At 42.2% G+C, this 11,064-nt stretch overlaps 1 protein-coding gene across 1 annotated transcript in view; it reads left to right on the top strand.

Moving 5' to 3' along the window:
• The window catches only part of LOC119951774 (zinc finger protein 229-like), a 711,453-nt gene that overhangs the window by 215,175 nt on the left and 485,214 nt on the right, over window positions 1-11,064 (top strand). The gene's annotated exons all lie outside the window — the stretch shown is intronic.

Raw genomic sequence — 11,064 nt, 5'->3', positions numbered from 1 at the left:
CAACGAAACATCAAACCTGGACACATGAACACCGTCACCATGGTGAAATCATGGAAATGTGGGGAATGTGGGAAGGAATGCCGGTTCCCATCTAGGCTTGAAAAACATCGACGTATTCACAACGGGGAGAGGCCGTTCACCTGCTCTGTGTGTGGGAAGGGATTCACTCAGTCATCCCATCTACTGACACACCAACGAGTTCACACTGAGGAGAGGCCATTCAGATGCTCCGAGTGTGGGAAGGGATTCAGTGATGCGTCGACCCGACGGAGGCACCAGCGAGTTCACTCCGGGGAGAGGCCGTTCACTTGTTCTGAGTGTGGGAAGGGACTCAGTGATGCATCAGCCCTGCGGAGGCACCGGCGAGTTCACTCCGGGGAGAGGCCGTTCAGCTGTTCTGAGTGTGGGAAGGGATTCACTGAGTTATCCAACCTGCAGGTCCACCAACGGGTTCACACTGGGGAGAGGCCGTTCACCTGCTTAGATTGTGGGAAGGGATTCATTAATTCATCCCACCGACTGAGGCACCAGCGCATTCACACCAAGGAGAGGCCGTTCACCTGCTCTGTGTGTGGGAAGGGATTCACTCAGTTATCCCACCTCCTGAGCCACAATGTCACTCACATGAACGAGAGACCATTTAAATGCTCTGTCTGTGGGAGCGCTTTCAAAAGTTCTCAGGTACTAATGGTCCACCAGCGCACTCACACTGCGGAGAGACAATTCAGCTGCTCTCACTGTGCTAAGAGATTTCGAACATCATCCAACCTGCAGATACACCAGCGGGTTCATACTGGGGAGAGACCGTTTCCCTGCTCCGTGTGTGGGAAGGGATTCACTTTGTTATGCAATCTGCAGAGACACCAGCGAGTTCACAAGCGATGACAGGGGTTGGATTCTGCTGTTCTTGCTGCTGTTAATCACATCCAGGACTGAACCATGTTCATTCTGACACTTGGTGAAGTGGGAGGGTTGGAGGGTTTCTTTCTGCTGGACTGGCCGGTCTCACAACTTTGCTTCCAGTGGGCTGATGCTCTTTGAGCCTGGGAGAGCACATTTCCACCAAAGTGCTTTGTGAAAGCTGATGAAGAACATTTATTTCATCCTCGATAACAAATAGTGTTTTTCCTACCATTGAGTCATTAGGGCACAGAAGGAGGACATTCAGCCCATCAATTTTTATGCTTGGAATAAAGAGGAAATAGGATTAATGTGAGCTACAATGAGTTATATTTGTGAAAGCTGTTTCTCTCTATCACTGTATATTCAGCACAATCCCTATACATTTACTTTTATTTTCCTAGGCAGCACGGTAGCAAAGTGGGTAGCACTATTGCTTCACAGCTTCAGGGTACCAGGTTAGATTCCCGCTTGGGTCACTGTGTAAACGGAGTCTACATGTTCTCCCTGTGTCTGCGTGGGTTTCCTCCGGGTGCTCCGGTTTCCTCCCACAAGTCCTGAAAGACGTGCTGTTAGATACTTTGGACATTCTGAATTCTTCCTCTGTGTACCCGAACAAGTGCCAGAATGTGGAATAACTTCATTGCAGTGTTAATGTGACAATAAAAGATTATTATTATTACATTATTATTAGATGTGTTTCGCCAGAGATTAAGTCAGTGATAAGCCCAGGCTGGCTTTGACGTGTATTTTGTTTCCTTTACGTCTTGTATTTTCCCACTAACGTGCCAACAAAACAGCCTGTGCAGCTGCAACTGTACTGTGTATAAATGTGTACTATTGTAACTACTCCAATCTCAATTGTAATCCTCAAATCAATTACACGTCAGAATGTGTTATGAAAGTTACCTGCAGCTCCTGACTAGTTACAGACCATTCTAGGTACAAGAATGTTGTCACAGAATTTATTAATTAATTGTAATAAGTACAAAATCATAATAATTAACAAGGGCAGTGGATCAGTCCGTTCACTCTGGATCTTCCGGGCGACTGTGGCCCTGTCTCTTGTTCTGTTGACTGAAATCGATGTTCTTATTTTATGTTGTGATGTGCGCCAAGCTCCAGAGAATTGTAGCTTGCTGATGTCACTTCCCATTAACTTGGTCACCTTGCTGATGTCACTTCCCATTAATTCCTCATTGGTTGCCCAGGATCTAAGTCACTTGTGGTAACAACCTTTTCTTTATTTTTACATTTTTAAAATCCCATCCTTGAAGTTACAAAGCCAATGCACAGAATGGACAGGGCAAGGCTTCATCCGTCTCATTGCTCCAAAAACCAACTCAGATTGAATCAAATTCATGGTCTCCACAAGACAGACGTACAAGATCCAAGTGACAAGAAAAGGCATTGCACCTCACCTTGTGTTTGATCTAATTCTTGATCTCAACTAAAAGTGCTGTTTTTAATTTCTAGCTTTTCCACAAAGATAGCAAAACAACACAAGGTAATTTGTGTTCCTACGTACTTATAATAAGAGGATATGTGGTGTCACTTCCTGAGGATTAATGTCCGTCAGGCTCATCGTCCTAATGATACATCTCAGGTGTTATGTGTAACTTCTTAGTGACTGCTGGTGCCTGAAGCAAGTTACTTAAATACAGATAACTGAAAGTATAAGAGATACACAAACTTAAACTAGTACAGCAATTACTACAGAACACAAAAAATAAATCCATAAAGCTGATTGGGATGTTAAAGTTCAAGTAGCAAGATACACATTACAAAATACCATTTTCAATCTATAAATTACATGGTCACAAGAAATAAAAGTCACAGAAACGACATAACTACAACACCATTACAGAAACTGATAATAAAACCAACACTAATGCATAAATTCTGTGGGTTCTTTGAAGGAAAGTGACCTTAAGCTTTACGTTAAAAAGCAAATACGACTTAAGACAAAGAATTTCTCCAGCACTGACACAAACTACCAGAAACATCACATGCATCTCCCAATCCTGCCATTAACAGTAAAAGAGATTCTCATTCCGCATTAGTCCTGTGGTAAAATCATAAAACGTAACCCTACTTTGGGCTGAGAAAATATGGCACAAGTCACTTGTCAAGAAGGAGTGCAGCTGAATACAGAGACTCACAGAGTCACTCACGATGAGTGAATTGATTCATACACTTTAATTCAGTGATAACTGAACAAAATGAAAGCAAAACTATGAAAATGGCTAAACATGGACTGTTGCTTCATAGCGTCAGGGCCCAGGTTCGATTCCCGGCTTGGGTCACTGTCTGCACGGAGTCTGCACATTCTCCCTGTGTCTGCGTAGGTTTCCTCTGGGCGCTCTTGTTTCCTCCTACAAGTCCTGCTTGTTGGGTGAATTAATTAGACATTCTGAATTCTCCCTCTGTGTACCTAAACAGGTGCCGGAGTGTGGCGACTGGGGGTTTTCACAATAACTTCATTGCAGTGTTAATGTAAGCCTACTTGTGACACTAATAAAGATTATTATTATTTTAAAACTTTTTTTTAAAGAGTACCCAATTCATTTTTTCCAATTAAAGGGCAATTTAGCGTGGCCAATTCATCTTCAGCAACAGCGCAGACTCCCCGACAAACTCAATGCTTTTTATGCTTACTTCGAGCAGGAAACCAACAAACTGCCCCAGGAGCCTTGGACACACCCATACCGACCGTCACAGCCTCCAAAGTCAGATTGGCCTTCTTGAAAGTGAATCCTCGGAAAGCGACTGGACCTTCTGGATCCCTGGTCGTGCACCCAGATCCTGCACGGACCAACTGGCGGGTGTGTTCGTGGACATCCTCAACCTCTCCCTACTCCGTTCCGAGGTTCCCACCTGCTTCAAGAAGACGACCATCATACCGGGGCCGAAGAAGAACCAGGCAACGTGACCAATGAATACCATCCGGTGGCCTTGACATCGATCATTATGTAATGCTAAGACCACAGCTGGAGTAATGTGTGCAGTTTTACTCCCCTTACCTTAGAACATAGAACATAGAACAGTACAGGCCCTTCGGCCCTCGATATTGTGCCGAGCAATGATCACCCCACTTAAACCCACGTAACCCGTATACCCGTAACCCAACAATCCCCCCATTAACCTTACACTATGGGCAATTTAGCATGGCCAATCCACCTAACCCGCACATCTTTGGACTGTGGGAGGAAACCGGAGCACCCGGAGGAAACCCACGCACACACGGGGAGGACGTGCAGACTCCACACAGACAGTGACCCAGCCGGGAATCGAACCTGAGACCCTGGAGCTGTGAAGCATTGATGCTAACCACCATGCTACCGTGAGGCCTTAGGAAAGGTATTGCCACAGAAGAACAGCAACAAAGTTTTACCAGACTTGTTCTGGGTTTGGCCGGACTGTCTATGAAGAGAGATTGGGGAAACTAGGCCTCTTTTCTCTGGAGTTTCAAGGAATGAGAGGGGATTTCATTGAAACTTACAAAATCCATAAAGGAATAGACAGGGTGGGTGCAGGTGAGATGTTTCCCCGGGTTGGAGAGTCTGGAACCAGGGGACACAATTTCAAAATAAGGGGGAAGCCACTTAGGACGGGTCTCGGAGGAGACATTTCTTTACTCAGAGGGTGGTGAATCTTTGGAATTCTCTACCCCAGAGGGCTGTGGGAGCTCAGTCACTGAGTGTGTTTAAAGCAGAGACTGACAGATTTCTTTTTTTTTGTTTAATAAATTTAAGAGTACCCAATTATTTATTTCCAATTAAGGGGCAGTGTAGTGTGGCCAATTCACCTATGCTGCATATCCAATTGGGTTGTGGGGCTGAGACCCACAAGACAAGAGGAGAATGTGCAAACTCCACACGGACAGTGACCCAGGGCCAGGATCGAACGCAGGTTCTTGGTTCAGTGAGGCAGCAGTGCTAACCATTGTGCCACCCAACTGACAGATTTCTAAATACCAATAACACAAAGGGATATGGGGATAGTGTGGGGGAAAAGGCATTGAAGTGGATGATCAGCCATGATCGTATTGAATGGTGGAGCAGGCTCGATGGGCTGAATGGCCAAGTCCTGCTCCTATGTTCCAATGATACAAAGATAGGTAGGAAAGTAAATTGTGAAGAGGACATAAGGAGGTTACAAAGGGATACAGATAGGTTACATGAGTGAGAAAAGATCTGCCCAGTTGAGTATTATGTGGGAAAATGTGACATTATCCATTTTGGCAAAAAGAATAAAAAAGCTTATTATCTAAATAGTGAGAGATTGCTGAGACTCAGAGGGCTCTGGGTGTCCAAGAGCATGAATCACAAGAGGCGAGTATACAGGTACAGCAAATAATTAGGAAAACAAATAAATGTTATTGTTCATTGTGATGTGGAGATGTCGGCATTGGACTGGGGTGATCACAGTAAGAAGTCATACAACACCAGGTTAAAGTCCAACATGTTTGTTTCAAACACTAAAGTACTGCTCCTTCCTCAGGTGAATGAAGAGATATGTTCCAGAAATATATATATAGACAAATTCAAAGTTGCCAGACAATGCTTAGAATGCGAGCATTTGCAGGTAATTCAGTTTTTACAGATCCTGATATGAGGTGACCCCGGGTTAAAGAGGTGTGAATTGTCTCAAGCCAGGACAGTTGGTAGGATTTCGCAAGCCCAGGCCAGGGTGGGGGGTGAACGTAATGTGACATGAATCCCAGATCCCGGTTGAGGCCACACTTATATGTGCGGAACTTGGCTATAAATTTCTGCTCTGCGATTCTGCGTTGTCGCGCGTCCTGAAGGCCGCCTTGGAGAATGCTTACCCGGAGATCAGAGGCTGAACGCCCTTGACTGCTGAAGTGTTTCCCGACTGGAAGGGAACATTCCTGCCTGGTGATTGTCGCGCGATGTCTGTTCATTTGTTGTCGCAGCGTCGAGTCGTTGTATCCCAGATACTCTGTTTAGTTTCTCTGCAATTTCATTGTTCCCCGTTATAAACTCCCCTGTCTCTGCGCGGAATGGACCCACATTGGCCTTTGCTATTCTTTTCCTTTTCATATTTGAAGGAAAATGTTTCTAGCCAGTTTTCTCTCATATTCTATTTTCTCTTTATGAGTTTCTTGATCCTCCTTTGCTGAATTCTAAAACAAGTTCCCAATCCACAGGGTTACACTTATTTTGGCCATTTTATGAGTGATAAGATCTCTTATTTTATCTTCAAATAAGAGCCCAAGGTCCGGTTGATTGGAAGTGTCCAAAAATACAACTTTATTGCTAATTATCCACCTTGATTCACTTACATAAAAATAAATTAAAACTTAGATCAAATAAAACATCAAATCATAAACGAAAACATAAGAAAATATTAGGAAATCAATAGATAGTTCAGAATTTCTTAAAGCATGAATACAGAACAAACTTTAGTCATGAAACTTTATTCTTAAAGAAATTCTTATCAATGGTCTAACCCCTTATTGGTTTCAAATTCTCAGCTGAGGCTTCCTGATTTATTCAAAAAACTCTGTCACTTGCAGCATGATTTGTTATCCAGGTATTGGTCATTACTTAAGATTCATTAATGTCTGTCAAATTAATTAAATGTCTACATGCTCCCGCCACGTGTACCAATCCTCTGAAGATAAGGTGTTCTGCATTAACCTTGCTTGTTGCTAAGGCTTTGCTACTATTTGTAAATATTTCTGTTGCTAAGGCTGCGATACTTTTTCATTACTAGATGTATTTGTAGAACAATGGTTTATTCATTACGAGGGCTTTTATGCAACTTTTCTTGAAACAGTGTCAGATTCTTACATTAAGTTGCTGTACAGTAATTCTCATATTTTTATCTAAAACAATGACTTTGCCTTGTGGATATTCCATTTTCTGTCTGTATGTATACTGAATTGAAGAATTATACTGCATCAATTCTTAAAGGTTACCAATAAATCAGTGAAGCAATAAATGTGTAATCTATCAATGAGCCTCTTCCTTTGACTTAATGGAATCTTTAATTCTTCTTGTTAGCCACGATTGTGTCACTTTTCCTGTTGGATTTTTGTTTCTTAAAAGGAATCTATATTTTATGTAAATATGGAATAATTCCTTAAATGCTAGCGATCGCCTGTGTATCATTACACATTTTATTGTAAGTTCCCAATCAACTTGCCCCTCCACAGCTTGACAGTTTCCTTCTGAGACAGAACCATGTAACCACCATAGCCTATCTCCATCTGAATTGCATGCTTTAGGGGTTTCAAACAGAAATAGGAACTATATGTCATCTACCTTCCAAACACACTTTCACTCTGTGATCCTTGTGAAATTTGCCACAAGGTTCAAGAGCATCAGTCATGAGACTGGCCAGTCCAGCAGAAAGAAACCCTCCAACCCTCCCCATTGACCAACTGTCAGAATGAACACAATGCTGTTCTGTGTGTAATTGAGAGTAGCAACAATAACAGCAAAATCCAACCCCTGTAATCACTTGTGAACTTGTTGGTGTCTCAGCAGGTACGATGAAGCACAATATCCCTTGCCACACTAAGAGCAGGTGAACGGCCTCTCCCAAGTGTGAACTCGCTGGTGTGTCTTCAGGCTAGATGATTGAGTGAATCCCTTCCCACACTGAGAGCAGGTGAACGGCCTCTCCCCAGTGTGAACTCGCTGGTGGGACGTCAGGCTGGATAATTGATTGAATCCCTTCTCACATTGAGAGCAGCTGAATGGCTTCTCCCCAGTGTGAATCCGCTGGTGTCTTCGCAGTGTGGATGATTCAGAGAATCCCGTCCCACACTGAGAGCAGATAAATGGCCTCTCGCCAGTGTGAACCCACCGGTGCCTCTACAGGCTGGATAACTGAGTGAATCCATTCCCACACTAGGAGCAGATGAACGGTTCTCCCCATTGTGAACTCGCTGATGTCTCTGCAGGGTGGATAAATGTCGGAATCCCTTCCCACACTGAGAGCAGGTGAACGGCCTTTCCCCAGTGTGAACCCTCTGGTGTGTCTGCAGGGTGAATGACTGACTGAATCCTTTCCCACAAAGAGAGAAGCTGAATGGCTTCTCCCCAGTGTGAATGCGTCGATGAGCTTCAAATGCAGATGGGGCTCTGTACCCCTTCCCACAGTCTTGGCATTGCCACTGTTTCTCCATGTTTTGAGTTTCCTTGTGTCTTCCAGGTTAGACAGATGAAGCCTTACCTATACAGAGAGCAAAGAACACTCTCTCCCTGTTGTGAGTGCTGCGATGTTTTGTCAGGCTGTGTGTCTGGTTAAAGCTCTTTCCATAGTCAGTGCTCTGGAACACTCTCACTCGGGTGTGCGTTCCCCAAGGAATCAAGTGACTCTGTCAGATCACGACACGATGTTTGAGATTTCGGTCTATAATTCCTCATCTTCTAATATCCTAGAAAAACAATTTACAAAAGTTATCACTGTCAGCACAGGATAGAAACTCAGAACACACAATTCTGGTTCCTATGGAACATTCTTTCCAATCATTCCCCAAAAGCTGTAAATCTCCATCCCACACACACTCCCTCCATTCTCACTCTGCTGTATCTAATATTCACCCTCCCAATTCTCCTGAAGATGCTGATTCAGGCTGATTGACAGATCCATGCTCACGGCTTCCTGTCCTTAACACAGAGATCATAACAAAAAGGAACTGCAGTCAGCCATTTGGCCCATTGAACTTGCTCCATCCTGTAATGAGCTCAATGGTCGATCTAGCTCAGCACCATTTCTCCACACTATTCCCCATGTCCCTTGGTGACTTCAACATCTCGAAACCTATCAATCTCGATCTGGAAAGTACTTGATGACTGAGGTGGCACAGTCCTCTGGGGAGAGAATTCCAAAGCTTAACCACATCCTCAAGTGAACAATTCACTCTTCATAACTTTCAGTCCATTTTCCTACCTGTTCCCCATGACCCTCAACTCCTTCGTCAATCAGAAATCTGTCTAACTTCACGGCACCAAGGACCCAGGTTTGATCCCGGCCCTGGGATATTGTGAAGTATCACTTTTAGGATCTGATTCCAGTTTTGTTTAATTTACGGTTGCTGGTTGTTGGTGAGACATTGCTGAAACTCAGTAGAAAAGCAAGTTTAAAACTTGTCAGGTGCAAATAAGAATTGTTTTATTCAAAGTTCATTGGTTACAACTTGAAAATGATTTAAAAGGTAGTTTGTAGACTATTTGATTTTCTTCAAAGAATCACAGGAATTATCTTCTGAGGCAATAGCCTGAACACAACTTTAAAAGTCAAAGGCTGAAGTCAAAGTATGAAAATGAAATAGGAATACAGAACTCTTTTCTAATTCTCTCTCTCTCTCTCTCTTTCTGTCTTGTTCTCTTTGTCTCTCTGACTTGTCTGTCTTCTTGCCTTTCTGACTTGTCTGTCTTCTTGCCTCTAGTCTTCTGTCTCTAGTCTTCTGTCTCTCGTCTCTTCACCTCACTTCTAGTCTCTCGTCTTTTCACGCCTCACTTCACTTCACCAAAAATGGTGGTCAAATCATCCATGGATATACTCTTTGATATCTGTATTAAGCGATCCGATCACACCCCAATATAATCCTAATTGGTTTAAGCTATATTCAAAACACATTTGATTTGATAAAAAGCCGTCCATCATGACAATGTAACGCCACTTCTAATTGTTGCTTATTGGTATGTTTCTCATGGGATATTGTGCTTTATCAAAACCAGCAAAAACTGGTCTAATGCTGACCTACCTATTGCCACCATGGAGACCTCATGTTATCTCATATTGCTAGGCTAGGCATATTTCAGAACATACAACTCAAACTGTCTTTTATAAGATTGTTTCACTGAGAATGTTGGAATCAAATATATACATATATATATTATATTTGAGTCGATGTTTTAACTGTCCATTTATTAAAAACAAGGCAATATAGTTCAAGATTTTTTTTAGCTTGTATAATTTATGGGATATGATTCAACCTAATCTCGAGCGGCGTGAGAACCGAACAATGCTTCATCCTTATCCATTGTTGCTATGGATTCCGCCCTTGCCCTTGGAAAATGTGATGTTTTTATCAAACTTCTGTGTTTTGCAAACTCATGACTGAGTTTGGAAATTGTATGGTTCTTTCATTTTAAAACTGGGAATTGATATTTCTGTCTTAAACAGTCTTCTTACCTATATTAAGTGTATTTAAAATACCTGACTTCTACAGTCGCCCCTTTGATAAATCGAAAGATCAAGTGAGATATATCAGAATAAGATAAAAGATATCATTAAAGCGATAGGGTAGGTAAAAGCGCAAAGAATAATCATTCTATATTGTCATTGCAGATTTAAACAATAGAATGGACTCTTAGGATTGCAACAAGTATTTCAACAATAATCATTAAAATTCTTAAAGAATCATTATTACAAAATAACAATTAATGAATTAGTCAAATTTGATGCTACAGATTCAGTATTAATAGATTATACAAATAATTGATTGATATTACGGTTAACATTTTAACAAAAGTATTTCATCTCAAATTCATCAATTGGGGGTGCAGTAGGATTAGTGTGAATCATTCTGACAGTTGGCCCCCTGCGTCTAGCGAATAGTTCTTTGATGCACGTAGCACACTGGTATGTCATATAAATGATGAATCCAGCTGCACAGGAGAATAGGATTATTCTCATTATGGACATTCCTGTGTATCCAAACCACCCGCAAATTCTATCCCAGAGAGAGAGAACTTGGGATGGATCAAGTTTTTTGATTTCTTTTTGGATATGTAATACCAAATCTTTAACTTCTTCAGAGTTATCAGGAATGAAAGTGCAACATTCTGCACCAATCAGGGCGCACGTGCCACCGGTTTTGGCTAGCACATAGTCAAGTGCCATTCGATTTTGCAATACCACGGTTCGAATTGTTTGCATTTCGTCAGAGATTTTGTCTAGGGCAGTGGCAGTGTATTCTGCCACATCTTGTATGATGGTTGTTATTTTATTTAACTCATTCTCCATCCTTACTTCCCAATAGAAAGGAATGAAACTAGCAAAAATTGCATCTCTAAAGGTGATAGAACGTTTTTTTTCTTTGAACAGTCATTTCTGAAATATGCAGGAGATTAGTCACATGACGAATGGCAGGTACCATGTATCCTAAATAGCAAGATC

Source organism: Scyliorhinus canicula, chromosome 17, assembly GCF_902713615.1.
Source record: "Scyliorhinus canicula chromosome 17, sScyCan1.1, whole genome shotgun sequence".
Lineage (NCBI taxonomy): Eukaryota > Metazoa > Chordata > Chondrichthyes > Carcharhiniformes > Scyliorhinidae > Scyliorhinus > Scyliorhinus canicula.
The sequence above is the reverse complement of the archived record's forward strand: the minus strand, read 5'-3'. Positions and strand labels throughout refer to the sequence as shown.